Consider the following 26,604-nt stretch of genomic DNA (forward strand, 5'->3'; position numbering starts at 1 on the left):
AAACGACAAGCCATTGAATGGGAGATTTATTTGCAAATGATATAGCAGGTAAGGGGTTAATATCCAAAATATATAAAGAACTTATACAACTCAACACCAAAAAAAACAATAATTAAAATGGGCAGAAGACATGAATAGACATTTTTCCAAAGAAGACATACAGATGGCCAACAGACACATGAAAAGAAGCTCAATATCACTAATCATCAAGGAAATGCAAATCAAAACCACAATGAGTTATTTTATATATATTTTCTGAGTTATTTTATATTTTTGATATTAAAACCATGTATATTTAAATAGTTCCAAACAAAATAAATTATTTTTAAATTCCTAAAATTTGAATGCAAATGGAAGCAAATTAAGCAAAGTCCATATCAAGCTGATAGAATCATCACACAAGAATTATCTCAAGTGATTTTAAAACATGGTCTTTCTGTTATATCCCAGTGGGATATATCCTAAATGGAGGCAGTGAGGGAGAACTGCAAAACAAACTAAGCTGCATTTGGTAGTTGTTCTTTTAGTTATAATATTGTTTTTGTTATTTTTGCTTTGAAGCTATTTAATATATATATATATTCAATATATATATATATTCAGCATACGGTATGCTGAATAATAGCTCCTAAGGATATCCACGTTCTAATTTCTGGAACCTGTGAATGTTACTTTATATGGCAAAGGGAACTTTGCAGATGTCATTAAGTTAAGGGTCTTGAGATGGGAGATTACCTTGGATTATCTGGATGGGCTCCACATAATCATAAGAGTCCTTAAAAGAGGGAAGCAGGAAGTCAGTAAAAAAGAGAAAATGTATCCTGCTGGCTTTGAAGATGGAGGAAGGTAGCCTCTATCTAAATGACATAGGCAGTTTCAGGAACTGGAAAAAGCAACAAGCAGACAAAACAAAAACAAAAACACCAGATTCTCCTCTGGAAACTTCAAAAAAATTCAGCTTTGGGAACTCATTTTTTTTTTTTCCCCTCCAAAGGTGCAAGATAATAAATTTGTGTGTTTTTTAGCCTCCAACTTCATGCCATTTTGTTATAGCAGCTATAGGAAACTAATACAGTGGGCCAAAGAACATAATAGAAGAGATATGTAAATACACACTCAGACAATCTAAATGAAAACTTCGTGATTTTAATTTTAGTTGGCATTGTCAATATGAACTCATAATTTATTTTTCATTTTTAAAATATATGCATTTCCTGGCTCAATCTAATGAAAAGTTCTAGAAATAATGTAGCAGAGAATGCTCATAGCACCTGGATTTTTCTCTCTAAATACAATTTTCCAGTAAGTGGGACCAGGTCTCCTTAGAAAAGTGGTTGGTTTCTGTCCTGGGGCAGGGAATATGTAAAGTGAGCCTTAGGCTTTTATTCCAGCCATAAAAAAAAGAAACAGGGGTGCCTGGGTGGCTCAGTTGTTAAGCGGCTGCCTTCGGCTCAGGTCATGATCCCAGGGTCCTGGGATCAAGCCCCACATCAGGCTCCCTGCTCCGCGGGAAGCCTGCTTCTCCCTCTCCCACTCCCCCTGCTTGTGTTCCCTCTCTCACTGTGTCTCTCTCTGTCAAATAAATAAAATCTTAAAAAAAAAAATGAAACAGTCAAAGATAACTTCAGATCAGAGTGACAAGATCACTTCCAAAGAACGCAAAAGCCAACTGGAAAGGGCTTCCCCTGGTTAAATAAGAAATAATAGGAATCTTAGAGTGGCTGTATTAATGTCAAAGGAAAAAAATCTTTGCATATATAATGATACCAACATTGCTAAAACAAAGCAACAACAAAATGAAACAACTAAACCAACAAAAACTTAATGCACATTTAGAATTTGCTAAGACACACATGCATTTTTGAAAATTGACAATAGTTGAGAATTTTTCTTGCTTTTCTATACAAACTGTATTTCAAAGTAAGCAAATACTTGCTGAAGAAAATGTCTTCTTTAGAGATGAATTTCAGCTAATATATGCTGAAAAAGTTATAGAGTTTAAATACTATCATTTTGCTACCCCCTCAAAAAATAATGGAGTAGGCAGGGATCATTTTTGATGACTGAAATCATTAGGTGAAATATGTTGAGGAAATTTAAAGTGGATGGCTCAGTATGACATCACCTGGACCCTCTGATCAGTCTTAACCTAACCAAAAATTGGACAACCAGATATTGTATGCCTCTTGATGGGAAGTACACAGTGCCATGAATGAATGATTTTGCTCTGTTTCCAAATAAATTACGAATGAACCTATATATCAGAAAACTTATAGAACTAACTAGCAATTTCCAGAAAACATAGGGTTAGAGAACAATGCTAAATGACACCAGGATGCAATCACCTAAATACAGAATGTAGGAAAATGTACAGGACAAATCTTCTAGTAGACAATAATGGGTGGAGGGAGAGGAGGAAATGTTACAGATTGAGACACCTAAGGGTCATATCATTCTTATGCAGTGGATAGACTTTTTCCAGACTCTGACTGAAAAAGTATATATTTAATATGAGGTGGTCAAGGAATACTGAATACAACCCTGTTATTTTATATTCTATTAAGGAGTTTTTGTTAATATTACAAGGTGTAATAAATGGTATTATGGTTATATTTTTAATGTGCTATCTGATAGAGATAATATGATGTATTTACAAAAGATATGATACAATGTCTGGAATTTGCTCAGACACTTTAGGAAAAGAAAGATACGTAATTTTTTTTTTTTAAATGAGAGGAAGGATAGAAGAAACTGAATGGCAAACTATTGCTTGTTGAAGCTGTGTGGTGGGTATGTACACACTCATTAAACCATTCTCTTTACTATAGTGAAGGTTTAAAATTTTCCAGGATATGAGGATAAACATAAAAAGTAATATTGGATTGGCTTTAGCACACAGGTAACCAGAGACTAAGCCTGCAAGGTCCTGTAACTCAGAGCTTGGCAGTCAGAGGTTTAGCCTGGAAGACATTTTAAAGCAGATAATGCCAAATATCTAGAACATGATATAGTTGACATATAATATTGTTAACATTTAAGACATACAGCATGTTGATTTCACACATGTATATATTGTAATACGATTTCATCCACAGTGTGAGCCAACACGTTTATCACATCACATGATTATCATTTTTTTTGGGTGAGAATACTTAAGATCTAGTTTCTTAGCAACTTTAAAGTATACAATACAGTATTGTTGACTACAATCACTATGCTGTGTATTAGATATCCAGAACTTATTTATCTTCCAGTCGCAAGTTTGTGCCCTTTACTATTATCTTCCCAATTCCTCTACCTGCAATATCCGGTAACCACTGTTCTGTTTCCATGAGTTCGATTTCTTCAGATTCCTCATGTTAGTGATATCATATAGTTTTTTGTCTTTCTGTCTTTGCTTGGTGTGTTTCACTTAGCTTAATGCCCTCAAGGTTCATCTGTGATGTAGCAAATGGCAACATTTCCTTCTTTCTCATGGCTGAATAACACACATACACACACACACACACGTGTACACACACACGTGTGCCTTTCTGTTGATAAACACTTGGGTTGTTTCCCTATCTTGGCTTTGGTAAGTAATGCTGCAGTAAACATGGGAGTGCAGATATCGTTTTGATATCCTGTTTAGAAAATGTTATTTTTAACCTCAGTAAAAATTTTAACCTTAAACATAACTTCCTGTTATATTTATCATAAAATGAATTATACAATATTTAATAAATTATACACAAGAATTGACATTTTTTGTTTGTTTGTTTTGGTAACTAGATAGGTGAGTGTCTGAAAATATCTTTTAAAAAGGAATTAGGACAATGACTTTGTTGTTTTATTTATTTATTATTTTTTTAATTAACATATAATGTGTTAATTGTTTCAGGGGTACAGGTCTGTGATTCATTGTCATAAAGGTTGGTAGTTACTTTTAGGGAGAAGGAGATTGGGATGGGGAAGGGGTATGTGGAAAGCTTTCTAGGGTGCCTGACAAAGGTTATTTTTTGCCTATCTTATATGAATTAATTAAATTAAACGTTTTATGGAAATAAATAAATAAATAAATAAAGGGACACCTGGGTACCTCAGTCGGTTAAGCGTCTGCCTTCGGCTCAGGTCGTGATCCCAGGGTCCTGGGACCAAGTCCCACATGGGGCTCCTTGCTCTGTGAGGAGCCTGCTTCTCCCTCTGCCTGTTGCTCCCTGACTTGTACTCCTCGCTCCCTCTCTGTCTCTCTCTCACTCTCTGACAAATAAATAAAATCTTTAAAAAAAAAATAAAATAAAAAGGAATTAGGACTTTGGACTTAGAAATAGTTATTCTCTAGTCCTTTTTATTACTAATAATTAAATAACAGGAAGAGCTTTCTGGTAAGCCATATCTAGGGTCAAGATGAACCATTTCATCTGAATTAAAAAAAAAGAAGTGTGTGTGTGTGTGTGTGTCTGTCTGTCTATGTCTGTGTGTGTATTCTGGAGGTATCTAAAAATTAAAAAATGCAACAAAAATACCAGAGGAAACGGATTTTTTTAAAAAAAATCTCAGAATAGGTTAAACATTGATAATATTAAACCCTGAAGCCACAAATAAAAGAGTGTTATTTTTGAGTACACTAAATAATGAAGATAATGATGGTAATAATAATACAAAGTAAGTTTGGCGGAAAATCCTAAATTAAGTTAAAGGCAAATATCAAACTAGAAAAAAATATTACAGTATTTATAATTTATATCCAAAACAAAGTAATATTTCAACAAAAGAAATCACAGCATATATAAGAAAAAGTACTACAACTGAAGACAAGTATGGTCAAATAACGTGAATGTGCAAAAAAAGAAAGACAAATGTCATTTAGACCAAAATTAGCTTAGTCTGACATTTATATAAAAAGGTTGATGAAAGTTGAAAATACACTTAAAAAATCTGTTGACAAAGATAAAATGCAATTGATAATGCAGTATCTGAAATATGTGAGGGAATGAACAGTTTCCTATACTGCTGGTAGGAGCATAAATTGTTAAATTTGTGGTCAATTTGGAAGTATAATTAAAAATAATACACCTAGATTTTGACAGTTACCTCATTTTGGTGTATTCATCATAAAGGCAAACTCACATATGTTTCTAATATTACATATTACATATATATGTCTATCAAGAATTTACATTGCAACATTTTTGTAGTAACAAAAACATGGAAACAACTTTAGTGTGAGATGTAGAGAACTAGAAAAATAAATCCATAACAACAACAACAACAAAACCTAACAAGGGTACAACGGAATACTATGCAGTTATTAAAAAGAATAAGGTCCTCCCATATGTTTTGATTTCAAACTGTCTCAAGATACATTGTTAAATGGGTTGTGGGGAGGAGGATGATCAGACAAGTGGAAAAACAGAGTGCTAGCATTTGTTTGAAAAATTCATGAAATAGCCCTGAAAGAACATACAAAAACGAGAACAATGTGTGCTATCTTAAGCAGGAGAGGTGGGAGGCAGAGAATACAGGGAAGAGAATTTATTTTTAACTGTATATATTTCTTGTTTCTTTTGAATTGTGTACATATGCACATATTTACTATAACTTAAGCAGGTAGTACTCCTAAGGGTTTGCTGGGGATTAGAAAAAGAAAAAAAAAAAAAGAAAACAAAACCTTATTCTAATATGGCCTTCTTCAGTAAGCTCACTGCCTAGTGCAGGTCTTTAGATCATTTGACCAAAATTTGGGGCCCAGTCTGAGACTTCACTGGCGATCTCGGATGCTTGGCAAGTCTTGAGTCTGTCGCTAGGCTCCTGTCAATTTGTGAGGGAAACTGGTCTCTGTGAGTACACAGAGGACCTCTAGGGGGCAGTGTTTCCTTTTTTTTTTTTTTAAAAGATTTTATTTATTTATTTGAGAGAGAGAGAATGAGAGACAGAGAGCACGAGAGGGAGGAAGGTCAGAGGGAGAAGCAGGCTCCCCGCCGAGCAGGGAGCCCGATGCGGGACTCGATCCCGGGACTCCAGGATCATGACCCGAGCCGAAGGCAGTCGCTTAACCAACTGAGCCACCCAGGCACCCGGGGGGGGGGGGGGCAGTGTTTCCTAACACCACTGCCAGACTTACAGTATCCGTTCTGGCTTGATCAAACAAAATATCTTCCAAGAGTCATATTTGCATTATTACTACTATTATTTTGCATATTAAATTCACTCCCTGTTATCGCAGCTACTTCTCTGGTTTTCCATGTTCATTCTTCTAGCTATGTAGATTTTAAACATGAGCTGGTTTTCTTTCCCTTCTCTATCCTTTACTGCCTTCTATAGCTTTGAGTGTTCCTTCTCTAACTCTGCTTGTCCCCCTTTGCTAGCTGCTGCCTGCAATTCTCCTGCCTCTTTTTCTTCCTCTTCACTTCATCTCTGGGCTTCTCACTTTATCACACAGCGGCACAAATACAAAGAAATTACTTACTTAGGTTACTTAGGTTGAGGTTCATAGTTTTCAGCATTTCCAAGAAAACTGGGGTGATAGGATTGTCAGTATGCTCAGGGCTATCTAATTCTTGGTGCTCAAACATTCAAGAATGGTGCATGAACAATTTAGCCTTCTTGAGCTTTGAATTCATCTTCGTCCAATTCCTGCTGTGTTTCTTGCTCCTCTCATTTCTGTTGGAGAAACATTTCATAGTTCTGGCAGATTAGGTCCAAGTAATCTATATACTTTGCCATAATTGATAACACTTAATTTCCACTAATTAATATTAGTCCTGTTTTCTGCAGTTAAGTAGATTTCTTCTCTGAAACCCCTCTCTGCTTAGTATTGCCCAATCAAAGGCATAGGAATTAGTCATTGGGTATAATGTGTTTTATAATTGCTCATAATTGTTCACCCCACACATATGTATGGAGCATCTTTACTAGCTAGTCAGAGCAAGGTGATAAAGATGGTCTCACTGTGCAAATAGGTATCTAAGTCTCGCTTCCTTGAAAAATGTAAATCCATCTTGTTCATTGTGTATCCTCATTGCATATCATTTTCACTGTTTTTCTTCTATCCTAGGGTCTTAGTTCAAGTTCCCTAAAAGCAATTCCTGAGGTGAGGTGTGGTGTGTAAGTGATTTGTTAAGGAAGTGCTGATAGGGGAGAATGATAAACAAAGGAGTGGGGAAGCAGGGTGGGGAAGAGGAGAAAGCAACATCAGCCCTGTGATGTCAGGCATAGACCCTTTGTGGGTAGCTTCACCCTGACCCTGAAGGGGAGCTCTGCATGTAAGTTACAACTCCGTCTTCCTGGCCCTTGTGGCTTTCGGTCTGACTATGTACCCTGCACACAGTGATCTAAACCTGGTAAATATTTATTTGTTAGATAAATGAATGGAAAATAGACATGCTAGGGAATATCAAGGAGCTTAGACTCTAATCAGAGGTTAAGATAAGGAGGAGTGTGGTCAAAGCTGTAAGAGGGGTACAAATAAATACTGGGTTCTGAGGAAGAACAGGTATCTTACCATTTTTTTTTTTCATATAATGATAATATTTTTAAAAAGCTCTTAAGGTATACTTGTCAGTCTCTGAGATACAGTGTAGAATCCAGAATGAAAACTAGGATATGTAAACTGGACTTTGCCTCAGGGCCTCCAAATTAGAGGACACAAATCTTCTAATTATTTGAAGGAATAGAGATATTTTTTAAATGTTTACATTATGTGGACCTTCTTTCAGCACATGTACTCCTTTATTTTTATTTTTTTTTAAAGATTTTATTTATTTATTTGAGAGAGAGAGAACACATGAGAGGGGATAGGGTCAGAGGACGAAGCAGACTCCCTGCCGAGCAGGGAGCCCGATGCGGGCCTCGATCCTGGGACTCCGGGATCATGACCTGAGCCGAAGGCAGTCGCTTAACCAACTGAGCCACCCAGGCGCCCACATGTACTCCTTTAAATGAGCTTAACCTGCAGCTAGCAATAGGATAATGTCAATAACACCATTCTGGGGACTACATTGTACATCCTAAAACTGCTATGATGCTGTGCCTAAGTTGCTAGGTATGGCTCTGTGGGCCTCTTCTCTGTTCTAAACAAATGGAAGAGGATTTCACAGTGTATCATGCTTCCGTGCCATTGCTTGTCCTAGCACCTCTGCCTGGAATGAGCTTCTACTATTCTTAATTTGGTTCTTTCTCACTCATCATGCAAGGCCTAATCTCATATGTTTTCTTAGATGTGACGCCAAAAGCACAAGCAAGAACAGCACAATGAAATAGATAAATGGGACTACATCAAAATTAGAAACATTTGTGTTGCAAATAAGATCAAGAAAGTGAAATGACAACCCACAGAGTGGGAGAAAATTTTTACAAATCGTATAGATGATAAGGAACTTGTATACAGAGTATATAAGTAGGTCTTCAAGGGGTGGCTCAGTCAGTTAAGCTTCTGACTGTTGGTTTCAGCTCAGGTCATGATCCCGTGCGGGGCTCGATCTCAGGACCCTGAGATCAAGAGTCCATCGCTAAACCAACTGTGCCACCTAGGGGCCCTGACACAGATGTTCTTGAAGCATTACTTATAACATCCCCCAAATGGAAACAACCAAAATTTCCTTAACAGAAGAATGGTTAAAATATAGTATATCCATACAATGGAAAGTTATTCAGCAATAAAATAGTAATAAAACACTACATGCTACAACAGCATGAACTTTAAAAATTCTATGCTACTAAGTAAAGAACTCAGTCACAAAAGACCACATAGTGTATACTTCCATTTATATGCAATAGCAAATCCATAGAGACAGAAAGCTGATTAGAGGGGTGCTCAGGGCTGGTAGGGTCGGAGTGGAAGGCAGTGGTGTGGGGGAAGATGATGAGTGACAGCTAGTGGCTACTGGGTTTCTTTTAGAGGGACAAAAATGTTCTAAAATTTGATTTTGGTGATGGTTACACAGCCATGCGAATATATTAAGCATTGAATTGCAAGTTTTAAATGAGTGGATTGTAGAGTATGTGAATTATTCCTCAAAAATATCTTAATAGAGCTCTTAAAAACAAAGCCCTGAACCTAAAGGTATCTTATAGAAAAAGATTTCCTGAGAGGCGCCTGGCTGTCTCAGTCCATTGAGCATGGGACTCTTGATCTCGGGGTTGTGGGCTCAAGCCCCATGTTGGGTGTAGAGATTACTTAAAAATAAAATCTTAAAAAAAAGGAAAGAAAGAAAGGTTTTCTGAAACCTCAATTCGAGCTCATTACCCTTTTTCTGTTGCTGGTGCATATATTTATGTTAACAGCCATATTGCATTAAAAATCCTCATATGGCTGGCTTTATCACTAAACCAAATTCCTCAGAAATGGGTTCCCCTCCTCTTCCTTTTCTTCCTTCTCCTCCTTCTACTATTGCTATGTTGCCAGAGCCTAGTGTAGTTTCTCATGTATAAGAAGCAAACAACTGGGCGCCTGGGTGGCTCAGTCGGTTGAGCGACTGCCTTCGGCTCAGGTCATGATCCTGGAGTCCCGGGATCGAGTCCCACATCAGGCTCCCTGCTCAGCAGGGAGTCTGCTTCTCCCTCTGACCCTCCCCCCTCTCATGTGCTCTCTCTCTCTCTCATTCTCTCTCGCAAATAAATAAATAAAATCTTTAAAAAAAAAAAAGAAGCAAACAACTGAGCTTAACTGTATTATTTCTTACATTCATATAGTCTTTTGAAGCTATTTCATAATACTAACATCAAGTTTAAAATGCTTGTAGACAGGAAGAATCCCTTCCGAAACGTTAGAAAATGCTATGTGCAATACTCTTTTTTCTTTCTTTCTTTCTTTTTTTTAATGGGGGAATGTTTTGCCTTGAAGTTGTGTATGATAAAGACAAATTGCAAGAGCATATAATCAATATTTGCATACAAAAAGCACAACGTGTACTGGGCCATTAATATGACTTTATGAAGGACAAATCAGATCAGACTCATTTTTCTTTCTTCTCATAATATACACCTTATAAATTTAAAAAACCTTATGATTATTTTATCTTTTGTTAAAGGACCATTAAGCTTTTCAAACATTGTTAATTTGCTCTGACTTTTCCTCATCTCAGTGTACTTCAGCAAAAGAAGCAGATTGAGCCACTAATACCCTGCTACTCAGATATGATTTTACTAAAAGACTTCATTGTCATCCTAGTTTCATTAATAACACCAGAATATAATTTGATGGGAGATTTGAAGACAGCTTTAAGTAACAATTATTAATTGGTTTTATATTCAAAATTATGTTTGGAGAATATAAAGGTCCCTTACCTCAGTGATTTTTAAGATTTTTTGACATGAACTGTTTCTTAGCCAAAATCTTATTCAAAATCCAGTATATAAATCATGTAAGAACAGAGTTGCTCTGCTAGTTAGGGGTTGAAAAAGAGGGTCAAGAGACCCAACCTCTAGCCACAGTTGTCCCCTAGGGCACCTCCAAAGATTGCTTACGGCTCCTTAGAGTAAAAATCAGAGCCTTAGTTCGGTGGAAAGTAGGTCTGTGCATCTCCTTGCACCTGGGGAATCATATTTTTTATAGTAACTAATTACCTTGAACTAAGCCAAGTTAATGGCATTTTGCTAACTGATTAGCAAACACTGGAACCTACTCATATGCATATTGTTTTATATAGACTCTTTAATAGAAAGGTGTTAATAGGTAACTCTATGATAACACACTGGAGTGATGGAAACAGCTGTGAAATGGGTTGCATATGATTTGTTACTAGCAATATTTAAAGTGCCAATTTTTGCAAATGGTTCACTTGGGGAAAAAAAGAAAATTCAAGGTTATTTCTGTTAAAATTATTTTTATTCCTTTTGCTTTCCTTCATTGAAAGCCATAATTGGAGAACAGAGAAAGAAGCGGAGTAAACGCTAGCATGGGAATTGCTTATAAGCTGAATATGACTTTGAGAGTGGGGGAAGGAGGGAACATTGTCCATCCTCTTCTTTTATTTTTGTTTTTTTGGGGGTTTTTTTTTTTGTTTTTTGTTTGTTTTGTTTTTTTGTTTTATCCAAATTCTCATTTTTTCTTTAAATATATTTATTTTTAATTTTATTATGTTATGTTAGTCACCATTCATTATATCATTAGTTTTTGATGTAGTGCTCCATGATTCATTGTTTGCATATAACACCCAGTGCTCCATGCAGTACGTTCCCTCTTTAATACCCATCACAGGCTAACCCATCCCCCCACCGACCTCCCCTCTAGAACCCTCAGTTTGTTTCTCAGAGTCCATAGTCTCTCATGGTTCATCTCCCCCTCCGATTTCCACCCCTTCATTTTTCCCTTCCTACTATCTTCTTTTTTTTTTAACATATAATGATAGACATTGGGGAGGGTATGTGCTATGGTGAGCGCTGGGGAATTGTATAAGACTGTTGAATCACAGACCTGTACCTCTGAAACATCCACTTCTTATCTTCCTCTTCATCCCAGTCTCTCTGTCTCTCTCTCTCTCCTTTCTCTTCTGGATCACATACTTGGTTATCTATGTAGGTCTGCCATTCACCCACAATGGAATCTTCAACAAGACTTTTAGCTTTCATTTCAGGTTTCTTGTCTAAGCAATTTATAATCGTGTCACCTTCCTCCTGGGGCTGTGTGAGAACTATATCATATAGTCCTTGGAAAGCACCTAGCATAGTGTATAGCTTGTTAGGATTCATTGAAAAATAATGATTCATCTTCTACTTAGCCATTTCCTTTCCCTTTTTCCTCCCTTACTTCCTTAAATTTCACTTTAACAGTTCTTATATTTGTTATATACTTTATACGTACTGAAGAAAAAAAAAATGCTAGGCATTTTTGTTTGGCTTTTCAAAGTTTTGGTTTGGGTTTTAATTTGTAAAGAGAAAAACACACAATTATGTGCATAATTTATAAGAGAAGAACAAAGCATCATTACACATGAATGTCTAGATTATAAAAACTGGGAGAGCACAAAATCGCAAAATATCAACACAAATTAACGGACAGTGATTTTTAGTATGCTGTGACTCACTAAGTGTGAGGTCCTAGATTAAACAGTGTTTGTAGGAGTCTCTCACTCTTAATGGAGAAATAAAATTATTTCAGAAATCCAGGGGAAAATAATGAACAAATATTTGCTTGGGGGGGGAGTTATTTATAAGCAAAATTTTATTAATAGTTATTTATAATTTCAATAATTTTTTTCATTTTAACAGTTTTTATTTAAAGCATATATAAGATTACTTTTTTCCTGCATCTTCTCAATTGTTTCTTCCTTATGTTTGTCCTTTTCCTTTCCTTCTTGAGGAGATTTGGCTTTACATTCAAGGATCTGTTTGTGGTCTTTGTCCAGTTTTAGTCTAGGGATACCCACCTTGCTAGAGTGAATGCCCACACGGTCAATGGTGCCATCTGTCTGCTCTCTCTCTCTCCTCGTTCAATGTAGAGGACATTTTCTTCCTGCGAACCTGGATGACCTTGCCAATTTGCTGACATTTGTAGTATCCTCACACAATCTTTACTTCATCCTCCTTTTGGATGGGCTTGGATCAAATGTTTCCTCTCTCCACTCTTTGTAAAGAGGGGGAGACATAATCTTACTGCGAATGTGGGAAGGTGCATTGAAATGCCTTTTATAGTTCTTGTTCCCATCAGAAGTCACAAAGGGACTGAACTTCATTTTGGATACTGGCACTTCAGCGATGGTGGCAAAAGGAAGAGCAGTTTAATAAGTTTTAAGGAATCATCTTCTAACATTAGTGGTGTTGCTCTTTCTAGAGGGAGAAAGTAACGGCCTCTTCAGCCTCTGTGATTTGTCCAGAATCAGAAGGTTGTGGAGCCGGCCACGGGGCTGGGGTGGGAATTCTGACTTTATCATTCCTGTTGCCACCTGGTGCCTCTTTACAGGGTGGTGCTCCCAGGGTCTTTTCAAATTGCAGGTACTGCATTTTTCCAGGTTCTCCTTGTACTCATTTCTCATCCTGTTCTATAGATGGACTCTTTGTCAAAAGGCCTAGAACCACATTTTAGACTTACTAAATTTCATCCATTATTTTCTTTTTTAACGACATAAGCTTTTAGATAGTGAGCCCACAGACTTGCTCACACAATTTCCTGTGCTTTTGTAGGTCTTTTCTTTTCAAAATTGGTGGGGAGGGGGCAGGGGAGGACAGAATTACATTGGCTATTTCTAAGTGCATTTAAAAGATTAAAAATAAAAGGAAGGAAGGAATGCAGAGGTGACGCCGTTGCTAATATCAGTGGAGTGAGGATTGAAAGGGGGGTTGAGCCAAGCCTTTGGGAGAAGGAGAAGGCGAGTGGTGTAGATATTGAGATTTGGAACCATTTTAAGTTCCTCTCTCGGATAGTGAGGATATCCAAGCTTGGGCTGGCTTCTGTCAGAGATATGCCTTCACTTCTAAAGTGAGGAATCCCACACAGGAAAGAAAATGGCCAAGTATGACAGAAGAGGAAGAGTCACCTCCTTATCTCAAAAAGGCTCTAATCCTGCTAAGTATAGATTTTCTCCACACTATTAGGGTAGCAGAAGTCACTTGAGTAAACAAACCTCCGTGGTTTTAAAAATCAAATCAAGTAATGCATCTTCCCTAGATATCTCTATTATTTTGAGTGTATATTCACACACAAACTCTCACATACACACATATATGCAATCTGTCCCACACATAATTAAATATATACTAATTTACTAATTTGTAGTTTTAAATATGTATATAATTTGTAGTTTTCTTGCTTTGATGATCATCCCCCTCTAAAATATTTAAGTAGTTTGGTGTTTTTCCATCACTAGATTTTGTCCTAAAAACACTGTCAAAAAAACTTCATCAGGTCTCACTTCTCATCCTGGGCCATCTTGTCCTTTGAGTGACACATAAAAGAAGAATAGATGTAAAATAGTATCATAATTCCCTTTCCCCATTAACATTAATCTATATGCTTTGAATGTATTTGACTTTTTTTTTTAATTTTGTACTTTCTCGACCTGTTAAATTATAGCAACTAAAGCTCTTTTCTCTCTGCTTTTCTAAATGGCATATGCTCATATTACCAACATGAATATTAATGCTTTTCTGCTCAGTTATGCCTCTTTAACATGACTGGTGTTCTCTAGTTTATGTAACCACTTAGTCTGTTCTATCAGGAAAAATCAGGATTGCATATACATGTGATAGAAAATTCTCGTCCTCTGGAAAGAGAGTAGAAAAAAAATTACACTGCCTTTCTTCGAGCACGAATAACCTCAGTATAGTGTTTAAGTGTCTAATATTGCTTAATGGAAAAATCCATGGTACAGTTCAAACTAAATGAAATAATGATGTAACTTAGGGTGCTCCTTCAAACAGCATCTTAAGTAGATACTTATGCACTTCTGAGTTCAACCCCACAGCAGCCGTGCAGCCTCAGAGCTTGTTATGGAATTTCATATTCCTTTAATGGAGATGGCCCCATGCCGGGCTTTTACTTTTCCAACTGTGGCGGTAATAGTTAGTAATCAAGTCATAATGTAATAATCACAACTACAGGGAAATGTTAGCTGATGTAATAGGTTGCAAGGCGAAAAAATATTAGTGTTTTTCCAGACCTTACTCTATCATCTGTCTTTTTGTTGTGTGTTGAAAGTATCTAGGCTTATAGGTGAAAACAGACCCTCAAAAGTGCCTACACAGATAAGGCTCTATCACATGCATAATCCTAGTGACTTTTTTTTCCATTTGTGTGCTCACAAAGAGTCACACACTTGGGAATGTTATGTTGAAATCTGAAAAGCGTGCTCTGAGCAAGAGCCAGAGCATTCCTAATTCTCAAGTCCCTCATATATTTAACTGATATTTTAATGAAACAAGCATCAATAAAATATTTATATTCTGTATCTTGCAGTTATCCGGCTTCTTCCAAAAACTGCTTCAATATTCATAAAAAATGCTATTTACTGCTTAGAAAGAGCTATTACTACTGCTTCTTATATTCTGGTCCCCAAAATTATCTCAATGAAGGTACAAAGTCCTCTAATTAGAAATGTTCTTCTTCTTCTTCTTTTTTTTAGAAATGTTCTTTATACAGTCATTCTGTAAAAACTATCTGGTCCATTCTTTTCGTTTTTTGGATAAGGAAACTGGCCCCTGGGAAGTTAACTAACAATCTCTTGTGTTCTTTACTTGCAGAATGATACTAATGAATATGGTTAATGATGATAATGAATCACCTCAAATGGCCTATAGCTTCTCTCCTACAAGAACAAATATATGATATAACCTAGCTGGAGAAAATGTTCCTGTAAGAGTCATGAAATCCTACTATATGTAGTTCTAGGCACTAGAAATTTTAAGTTGAGATTTGAATAATTAACCAGATCACAATGGAAGCATCGGGAAAGGGTAAGAGCAGAAGATTAGCTCCTCAGGCAGAAGCAAGTCTTGTTCAAAAGCCAGTTGGTAAGAGTTTGGCACCTTCTGAGAACCAGAATTTGGTCACTATAGAAGGGGACATTGCAATGTCAGAGCCTGAAGAGCAAATTGTGAAGAGCTTGGGGAAATCCTTTTTAAGGACTTTGGTCTTCACTCTAGCCCTCACTGAAATATTTTAATGAAGCTATTGACAGAATCGGACTTTAATTTTAGAAAGATTACTCTAGCTTCATGCTGAAGAATGATTAAGCATGGGGATGCAGGGGATTGTGGTGGTTTCCTAGGCCAGAGATGATGGTACCCTGGAATACGGTAGTGGCAGTAGAGATGAATACATTTGAGACCTATTTGGAAGTATAACCTATTGGTTTTAGTGATTAAGTAAGTATAAGGGGTGAAAAGCTGAACAACATTAAATAAGTGTAGGGTTTCAGGTTTGAACACTGGGTGGATGGAGTACAAGTGAGATAGAGATCACAGGTGTAATAAACATAGTGGATTTAAGAAAGGGCTTGGGAGTTCGGTAGGCGTGGGTTTGGGTTTCAGCTTTATCCCCAGCATTATTTGGGCTAGTTATTTAGTCTACGTGAACCTCTCTTGTTTGCTCACGTTTAAAATGAGGATAATAGGGGCTCAGTCAGTTGAGTGTCCGACTCTTGATTTTGGCTCAGGTCATGATGTCAGCGTCGTGAGATCGGCCTGAGTCGGGCTCTGTATCAGGCCCGCATTGGGCTCTGCACTCAACGTGCAGTCTGCTTAAGATTCTCTCTCTCTCCCTCTGTCCCTCCCCCACTCACTCGCTCTCTCAAATAAATAAATAAATAAAATCTTTGAAAAAATAAAATAAAAGAATAACAGAAGTACCTCCCCCATGTGGTTGTGAGGATTAAATGAGGTAATATATATAACAACCACATCAGTGCTTAGCAATAGTGTTTGCTACTAATAACATTAGTTGCAATAATATTAGTAAAGATTTTTGGAGGCTGAGGATTATGATTTCTGTATACTTTATGTGGAAGGTATTGTGATTTGTGGCTTTCTTTTTAAAGGCTTGGAAAGTACCCGATTAGAAAATACTGAACTTCTGTGCTGTTGGGAACTCGGGCTCATTAGTTTACTCTGTATTAACATGGAAAGCCTCTGAAGTGAGAAAAGATTATACTGACATCACTGATCCTCACAGTAGCATTGCGATTTTTCTAGGACTTTTCAGAGATTTGCCCAGCCAGTTTTTTTTTTTTTTTGAACGACTTATCATTTCATAAATCAGCCAGTTTAAAGAGGATGTAATTCCCCAAACAAAATCAAACACTGGCTTCCACAGTAATATCAAGTTCATGCCCTGCATTTAGTCTTTCCTCCATGAACTTGAAAGAAGATAATAACATACCAACTACCATGAGTAGAAATACAGCAACCAATAAAAAAAAGTGTACAGTTATTTAGATGGATGTTTAAAATATGGATTTTACTATCGTGAAGATAGGTATAAGCTTAAATCTTGATTAGCTGTCATAATAGATGCTTGAGCCAGCACTTAATGGCTTGTGAAAGATGATTGTTAAACACACACGGTATTAAAAATTAAATATGATCTTATGATTAAATAAGTTATATTAAAACCAAAGGTAATAAATATTCAAAACTAATCACTTCTTTATTATTTTACTATGTCTTATTATCAACATTCTTGACGTTATTTATTTCTGGTATATCTATGTGGTAGAGATATCTCTTCCTAACTCTGCATTCAGCATCATTATATTGGTAATTTGGTAATTAATTGGTAATCAGCTCTGTTGGAAGTATTTACACCACAGAAATTGGCTTTTTGTTTTATTTTGTTTGTTTTTGTTTGGAGAACTGGTTGTTAAACATTTGCTAGCACACCACTGAACAAAGGTAACTACTTGCAGATATAATCTGAAAGATATTGACTAGGGGCAAGGCAAGGAAAAGCACTAATCAGGAAGAAAAAATTTAAAAATTCTTGGAGCTCCCTTAGAAAGTAAAACTTGGGATGTAGAAAACTTAGTTAAGTCCTGTGCTGTAGATAAGATGGAGAATATATTGGACATCGAACATTTTTCAAAAGGTGCCCTCTTTCAGCATTGCCAGAAGAAGCAAATTTTATTATGTTTAAAAAGCTTTAAAAAATGTTGAAAACTACAGTTAAGCCATTTATTTTTACTTACTTGGAAGAAAGAATTATGAAGACATGATAATTTGCAATAATTTGAAAGCAGAGAAGTGAAGATTTCTTGGTGAAGTAATTTTCAGCAAGACATGAGTTTTTAGGGAGCGCTATAGAGATGAGGCTCAGAAGTACAAATATAGGGGAGGTGCTCAGAAATAGGACCTCCCTACTCCTTGGGAATAGTTTTGATTATTAAATTATTCTCCAAGGACATCTTGACTTAAAGAGCTTGCTTCTTAATTTTCTTCTTAGGTTCAAGGAATGGTAAAAATGGTAAATTCTGTGAAATAAGTACTTTGAGTATCACCACTTTAGATAAATCTGTGACAAAATGGAACATGACTTTGAGAGCTTATGTAATGCCACAGAGGCAGGCTGGCTTAGTCACAAGTTAGTGCTTCTTAGGGTTTTTGAACTCAGGATCGTATTGTTATTTTTCCTTGTGAAAGAGAAAAAGAGACACCATGACCAATGACAAAGCATAAAACTTAGGATAAGGTGAATCATTGTCAGTTGTAATGTAAGGATAGCTTAAAACATAGGCTGTGAGTGGATATCCAGATAATTACAAGGCAAATGTGAATGTTTTTGCTGTGTTGTGATCACTGCAATGACATGAGGTCTGGGAGTTGGACTAAGAGGGTCTGATACAGTTTCAGTGAATTTGTTGGAGCTTTCTAGCTCCTTTGCCCATGATGACAACCACAGTGATAGTCCTAAATATAGAGCATCGTCAGTCATTCTACTGTAGGAGTTTTTTTGATGAGTACCTCACTGAAACACTAAAAACCAGTAGTAAATCAGAGATCTTTCTAATACAAAGGAAGACCTCTCACAAGAAATTATAAATCAATTATGTTTTGAGAAGGGCTTGAAAAATACTGTTCCATACGACTATTTAACCATGCCTGCCAGAATATTTTTCTTTAGTGCTTACCACAATGAGATAATAACACTGAAGGTGAAAAAGTAAACTTTGTCATTTGAATCTACATACCTCAATAAATCTCGGTTCTTTAAATTCTAAGATTTGAGGCTACGGAGTGTCAATTCTCTACAATTCCACCTACTGGGATTTAAGGCAGTTGAAGGTATCTGAGTAGCTGGGATGTCACCAGGAGGATGCAGCCTGGCTGGTGGGCAGGCAGGTGCCACACAGGGAGGGAATACCCTGGCGAATTTGCCTCCATCCAGGGTCTGCCCCACAGACTTCCTGGTAGGCCCTAAAACTCGAACTTTCCAGTGAACTTGGGAGGTTGATTCATGACAACAAAAACCACAATAATTTTAAGTTTATAAGCAGAATGATTATTTGTTTGCTTGTTTATTTGTTTATTATGAGAAATGCAGCTGCTAAGGAGGTAGTTTCATTCTTTGACTAGAATATTCTTCCCTTGTTAGAAAGTTGTAAGGAAAGCTAAATTTTAATCCAGCCAAATTCAACATAAATGGCATTAGGTTTCAAAAATCTGTTCTGTTCATGTGTGTGAGTGAAGTCCCAAGATACCAGGTACTGTCAGGACAGATATTAGCACCTTTTCATCCTATCTTTCCTGGTCATTGCTTGAACAGGGATGGCCGTTTTCATCTTTGACTCTACTTTGTTCCCCTGTTCAACGTCTGTCCCTCAGATTGTTGGTCAGAGGTGGGGTTGTGCAAGCAAATTCACAGAGCAAGCAAGGAAAATATTAGAATTTCCATTTGTGCTTATCTTCATTATTTACATAATATATAATGATAATAAAAATGGTATATAGTGAAAAGTGTATATTGGTCACTGTTCTAAGGGCTTTAAATCCATTAGCTCATCTGATCTTTAGAATAGCTTTGTGAGCTTTGTGAGGAGACATACAGATGAAATCCAGATTAGTCACCTGATTTGTCCAGAATAGAGGAGCTGAGATTCAAATCCAGGTTGTCTGGCTCCATATCCTATGCTCTTAATCATTACACCACACCACTTTTCCAAGGTAATCCTTAGGTATAATTTATAGATGAATAAATCCATATATGTTAGTGAATACGATTTATTGATAGGGCCATACAAGTGAACCATTCTATAAATCTCAGACTCTTCTTTCTGATTTGGGAGACTTTTCTCACATGCCTTTGACTCTACCATGCTCTGATCTGCTTGTTGTGTGCTGGTCTTATAATCGAAATGCCTGTGGGTAATCACAGCTCACTGCTCACACCCATCCCCATGTGTGTCCATGTTCTTGAAGTGATTTTCTGGCATCATCTTTAATAATCCTAAGGTCACTACAGCAACATTTACTGTCACCAGATTTAATGAATGATTCTTCTTTATAACTAATTCAAAGACCAGAAAATTCTCCCGTCAGCTTGTTTAATGTGGAAAAAAATTTCTCTGCAGGAGTTTGAAGGATAGCACTATCCTCATAAGTTGTGTGTTTAGTTTACTCTCATTTATCTCCGTCACACAGGTAAACTCATAAAACAAGGAGGCCTCATTTGAGGAGAGAGGTTAGTTTCTTTCATCTGAGCATGGCAAGTACCCAGATGCTTGAACATACGCAACAGACCAAGAGTAATTCAGAAAATAACATCAAGTGTAAGGGGGGAAAACCTTTTTCTGAAGTGAGATTCTTCCTAAAGGTATTTTTGCTGCTGTACTTGGCATCTTGTTAATAAAAATATTACTTGGGCTATTTTAGTTCTCGTCTCCATACTTATGTGATGTAGCACTGTGACTTAGGCCATCTGTTTTTAACATCTTATATCATTCTTTGCCACTTTTAGCAGATGAATCTTCCAAACAGCAGTTCATGAAACTTAATCCTTTCTTCCTTATTGCATCACCTTTTTCTTTGTTAAAATCTTCTGGATATCCTGGAGCTAACTCTATATTCCACTCTCTCTTTTTTAAGATTTTATTTATTTATTTGACAGAGACACAGCGAGAGAGGGAACACAAGCAGGGGGAGTGGGAGAGGGAGAAGCAGGCTCCCCGCCGAGCAGGGAGCCCGATGCGGGGCTCGATCCCAGGACCCTGGGATTGTGACCTGAGCTGAAGGCAGACGCTTGACTGACTGAGCCACCCAGGCGCCCCTCTGTATTCCACGCTTGACCATGTGTGTTGAGATTAAAACAAGGGATAGTTAGTAAGGTGGAGACCATATAGTTGTAAAATATCTTAGCTAAATATCATTTTGTCCATTCCAATTTGACTATTTCACTTTGTTTTGTTTAAATCATGAACTTAGAATTTTAATGAACTTGAAGAATATGGTAAGTAGAAGGCATCAATAATATGCTACAGGTTTCAAGAGCTGATGATTGATTTGTCCTTTTAACTATGTTTCTCCAAACCCTCTTAAGCCTACATGGCTTTCACTGTCATTTCTATGTGATATGACATTGAAGTAATTTGCTTTTGCTTAACTTTTATGCCATTCTTGTCTGTATTATTAACTCAGTGGGCTAGAATGCTAATAACTTTAAATAGCCCACTGGTTGTCATAGTAACTGATATTAAAGCTAAATATAAGTCTGTCTCTTGGATTTCACATTTAAACCATTGCTGGGATTTGCATTCTTTAGGAATTGATGGACTGATGATAGGACTTTGTACAAAGGGGGCCTTGAAAATTTAGGTTTGAATTAGGAGTTGATTCAGTGACATCTCTTTTCAGCCCTCAGTTTATGATTTGTTCAGACTTAGTCCAGTTCCATCAGATACATGTTCACAGAACCCTAAGAAGGATGCTTATCTAAATATAACAGGGGTTATATAGACAAAAGTTTTACTTTCCTAAATTGTTGCTATTCACTGGGGTATTTTCCATGCTGGTTTTCTCTTTTACTTACCAATGTGATGATTTTTATAATGTTCCTGAATTGTTTTTAAAAGTATACTCTGAGAAGGGACACCTGGTTGGCACAGTCAGTTAAGCATCTGACTCTTGGTTTCAGCTCAGGTCATGATCTCAGGGTTGTGATCTCAGGGTCATGAGATCAAGCCCCACACAGGGCTCGGCATTCAGCCCGAATCTGCTTGAGACTCTCTCTCCCTCTGCCCCCCCGCCCCATATTCTCTCTCTCTCAAATAAATAAAAATAAATCTTTAAAAAAATAAAATAATAAAATAACATTACAGCCTGAGCACTGAGAAGAGAGAAGTCACATTCAAGGAAGCCTTTTAGAGATGACCACTAGATACAACCTACGCTTGTCTTAGGTAACTTCTGTTCCTCCTATCTAGGGGCTTCGTAAAGATTTCACCTCTGGCTTAAAGCCTAACTGTCCTCTTTCACTTCTCTGTGTCACTTTAGTTCTAAGCAATCTCTGAGAGAAAGCTGACTAGATATTAATTTATGTTGCATTAATTTAAATAACTCATTATTCTCATCCTGACTGTGTAATCTTTCTTTCCAGGTAGTTCACACATAGCATTATATTTTAGTCTGTGCTATCCTTTTTTTACCCCCTGAAATTAGCATTTTTTTTCCACCTAGCACCAGTCTGAGGCTGAATGAATTTTCTCCCTTAATCTCTGGAGATGCAGAGTTATTTTCTGTCTAAGTTCCCACCCCCAGCTTCCAGAAGAAAGAACACTCTGTTATCAGCAGAGTGTTGAATCTGCTGAATATGTATGAAGCATCCTAGATGTTGGACAGTCTTGTCAGTCTCTTATATAATAATTTGGTAGTGACATTGAGTCTTCTCCCTTCCCCCATTTTTCTTGAACTAGCCCCTTTTCTGTTCTGAATATGCAATATCCTGTTCTGCTCCTGGGTCCCTATCTACTCTCCCAGGTCCCTTAGTTGCCAGAATTCACTTTCCAGTGACAGCAAACCCTTATTTTTCTAAAACCTCAGTTTTTTTCCTCCAAGTTCCTACTTTACACACACACACACACACACACACACACATCCATGTCTTTCAGTAGCAACATCTAGCATAGTGTTAAACATGTACCAATGGACTATTAATTCTGTGGGTTGTCAAATAATGTTATGAGGGAAAGGGGTTCTGTGTTCAAAAATGATTTAGAAAGGCTGAGTTAAACAAGGCAAACAGGTTTCCTCACCATGAATATTATGAATGTCTTAAGGGGGAAAGAACAAAAGCATTTCTGAAACATGTCTACCTCATAAACATTTTAGAACCCTCATTTGTGAGATTTCATTTCTTTTCTTTTCTTTTTTAAATTTATTTCTTTTCTTTTCTTCTCTCTCTCTCTCTCTTTTTTTCCTTAGCAGCAATCTTCAAACAAGGGTCTGTGAGTAGAGAGATAGTTTTAAGGAAATCAACCTTAGTATTTCCAATTTCCCTAAAATTGCTATACTTGAGAAAGGATTGGGGGGATTTAAATTGTTACCCCACCATCCATGATCATCACTTTTATCCTTTTACAGAAGAAATAAAACAACAAAACAGCACCAACACTTAGAGTTAACAGTCTAATCTTATTATTGGTGCATCATCTCAGGGTGAAAAAAAAACAAAACCAAGGCACCAAACAAATAACTAATTTCCAAACAAATGGAAAGTTTTGGAGTTGAAAAGGTGGGTGACTTATGTTTAGGTAAAGATTCTTTCTCAGCTAAGGGTGCCTGGGTGGCTCAGTTGGTTAAGCGACTGCCTTCGGCTCAGGTCATGATCCTGGAGTCCCGGGATCGAGTCCCGCATCGGGCTCCCTGCTCGGCAGGGAGTCTGCTTCTCCCTCTCCCACTCCCCCTTTGTGTTCCCTCTCTCGCTGTGTCTTTCTCTGTCAAATAATTAAATAAAATCTTTAAAAAAAAAAATTCTTTCTCAGCTAAGATAGTTTCCAATTCTTTTTGCTTTCAACAAAATTAGAGATGAAGTTCTTAATGAAAATGACTTCTTAATGAAGTTGTCAGTAAACAGGTTACTGGAAATAATTTTCAATGATGTAACATGGCACTGTATGTTATTCTTCCTAAAGCTAGAATTTCAAAGAATTAAATTTCTTATATTCTTATTTATATGAGCACATTTCTCAGATTTTAATTAGGAGAATGAAACATAGGAAAAATGATGTTGAACCCTTAGTTTCATTCTAGCCATAAGCGATGATTGTTTAGTATACATGAATTAATTTGAAAAAAAAAAGTAGCTTTACTCATTGGATTAAGAGATGCATTTCTAGTAAATACTTTTCAAAAAGTAACATATTTATATTTTTAGATCAATTACATACTAATATAATTTTAGTGATGACTCAAAGTACTTTAATCTCAACCTCAAAAAATACACTCCATTTCTCCCACAGGTAATATGAAACATTAATCAGTAAATGACTTTTAAGCATATAAACATATTACCTCAAGATAAAATTCTCTGGAGAAAAGTGGAATGAAACATAATTCCTGGAGAAAAAGAAATGATCTAAAATGTCTGGCTATTATGAAGACCATGTTTTCATATTTTAATAGATGATATTGAGCATCAAATGCTTGTGTATTCCATGAATCCCCCCCTTTTATTTTCAGTAAGTCACAGACATTTATTGAGCAAAAAGTGACAAAACTTTTTTCATCCCATCTGGAAGGATAAGTCTTGCTAAATGTACAATATCAAAGATGTTATTGTTAAAAGTGGTTGCTAAAAAAGGGAAAATAATGAAAACATAAATGTTCTCTTTTAGTTATGGGTGAATTTATTTAATATCAAAGTCAGAACTTTGGCAGATTTTAACTTTGGAGGCAGGCCAAAGTTCTCTTTTTTATGTTAAACAATTTGAAATTAATATATAATCCACATACCATAAAATTTACCCTTTTAACATGTAACAATTCAGTGGTTTTAATAGCTTCACAGTCCATGGATCCCATTAAGTGAATGATATAATCATTTTATTTTCAAATCTCAATAGTTACAATACATCTTTGCAACTAAAGTTATGAGAATAATGTTAGAAGCTAACCTGAAAATATGTGAGGGGTACCTGGATTTTAGGAGACATGTCTTTTAGGAGATATGTGGGCAAAAATGTTTGAAGGACACCATTCTACTTAAGATTCTTTGGGAAGCATTGATCTGAGACTCCAGGTTCTTGTTCTGGTTCTTATTTTCCCATGCCCTTCCCCTCTTTTCAGGCAAAGTGGCTGTTTCTTGGTAGAGCTCCTGAAGAACTACAAAATGGATTGATTATGCAGTTTAGATCATAGGTAATAGATTTAGGGTTCAAGCGTAATGCTCAATTTTATTGAGCAACCCTATATATCAGGCACAGTTCTAGGCACTGGACAAACCAACAGTGAATGAAATGACACAAATCCCTGTTCTTAAGAATATATTGATAGGGTGACACAGACAATGCACAAATATATAAGTAAAATATAAGGGTAGGAGTTGTGGAGAGCTGGAAGAGGTCTATTTCAAGTGGCAATAAAATGTTTAGGGAAAGCCTCAGTGAAAAGCTGATATTTGAGCAAATACTTGAAGGAGGTATCAGGTCATGGCAAACATTTTTGGAAGAGGACATAGCAAGGACAGCATCCCTGAGATGAGATCACACCAGTTGTTAATGAGGAAAAGGTCAAAGTGGCTGGACTGGTGTGAGCTACAAGAGCGTAAGAGAGGAGATCTGAGAGACAAGGAGGGCAGGAGCACAGGGTCTTGTTGGCTGTTGAAAGGACGCTGCTTTTTATTCTCAGCTAGGAAGTTATTTGGCGTATTTTGAGCAGAGGAGTGTACATGCTGCCAGCCACAGTGTAAGTTATAGCTAAATTTATTTTAAACCTGGGCTTTCTTAACCTACCACTATCCACACATATATCCTTTTCTCTCCCTATCTATACCTTTCTATCCCACTCCTGTCTCCTTTATTTTTCTGTTACCCCACCCTTTCTTTCTTTTTCCCTTTTTCACACATCTGTCAATATGTAACTAAATAATTTTTAAATTTTATTACACTTAATAAAAATTTTGTGTCATTTTCTCCCAAATTAAACAGCCAATGACCTTGAACCTCATCAAATATAATAGAAAAAGAAAATATTCTATTTAAAATCACAATTAAGTAGAATCACTTCTTCCCTTTATGGAGTGTCAGAATTTCCTTCTAGAGAAATGATCTTTGTGCAGCATATTATCTTCTTTAAGTGTGTAAAATGAGCACTTGAATGCCTGGTTTGGTTGGAAAGGAAGAAGCAAATAGATATAAATTGTTCTACTAGAGAAATGCGCTGAAATTTGCTAGTAAGGGAAACCAGAGAAAGGGAGGAGGAGAGTCAGGTGGTGAGTTAGAAGGAGAAAGCAATTAGAGAGAGAAGCATCACTGAGCATCATGGGAGGGGAGGGCACTGTTGGTTAAGTGTCAGCTATTGATAAACTCCCGATTGGAATGGAGGGAAAGTAGATGAAAGATATTTGGAGGTGCAAGGTTTAATATTTTATTTTCAGCTGTTTGCTTGGTAATCCTACAATGTAATCCCTGCCTCTCCTTCCAGTTATTCCAAAATTCAGTAGTCTCCTACACATGCTCTAGATGAATCATTTTAACATCAAGTTAAAGGGAATGTATTATAGGTTGGTGTGGAGCATAGAGAAGAAAAATAGCCAGGGGAGTGCGATATAAGCGAGATCAGAGGTTCAGAAAAACCTAGAAATTTGGATTTAAAAAACCAGAAAGTTAAGATAACCCAAGCCTTGAATTTGTGGAAATCTGGAAGTGAGCATCAAACTTCCCATTAAACATAGATGGGGGAGGGAGGAGGTAGGGTAAGGGTCAATTTAATTTTATGTAAAACTCTCAATGGGCAGAATGACCTCAGCTATCATCTGGGCTATACATACAATATAGTACTTGCTTCCAGTAACACCTTCTCCAATCTCATTTACCAGACAAGCAGGATTAACATGAGTGTAATGCTCAGACACAAGAATAGTGTCCTGGGAACTTTAGAATTACATTGAATGAAACCAAGAAATGTGATAAGAGAAGGTATAACTAGCAGATGCCAAAATGAAAGCCATGCAACTGTGAAACTAAATTGCCATTTTTAAGTAACAAG

The 26,604-nt window shown here is 36.7% G+C and overlaps 1 protein-coding gene and 1 pseudogene across 1 annotated transcript in view; one reads left to right on the top strand and one right to left on the bottom strand.

Annotated features, from left to right (window-relative positions):
- Positions 1 to 26,604, top strand: part of MDGA2 (MAM domain containing glycosylphosphatidylinositol anchor 2) — an 802,844-nt gene that overhangs the window by 363,932 nt on the left and 412,308 nt on the right. The gene's annotated exons all lie outside the window — the stretch shown is intronic.
- On the bottom strand, positions 12,183 to 12,653 carry LOC110590720 (annotated as a pseudogene).

Source organism: Neomonachus schauinslandi, chromosome 9 (genome assembly GCF_002201575.2).
Source record: "Neomonachus schauinslandi chromosome 9, ASM220157v2, whole genome shotgun sequence".
In the NCBI taxonomy this organism is placed as follows: domain Eukaryota; kingdom Metazoa; phylum Chordata; class Mammalia; order Carnivora; family Phocidae; genus Neomonachus; species Neomonachus schauinslandi.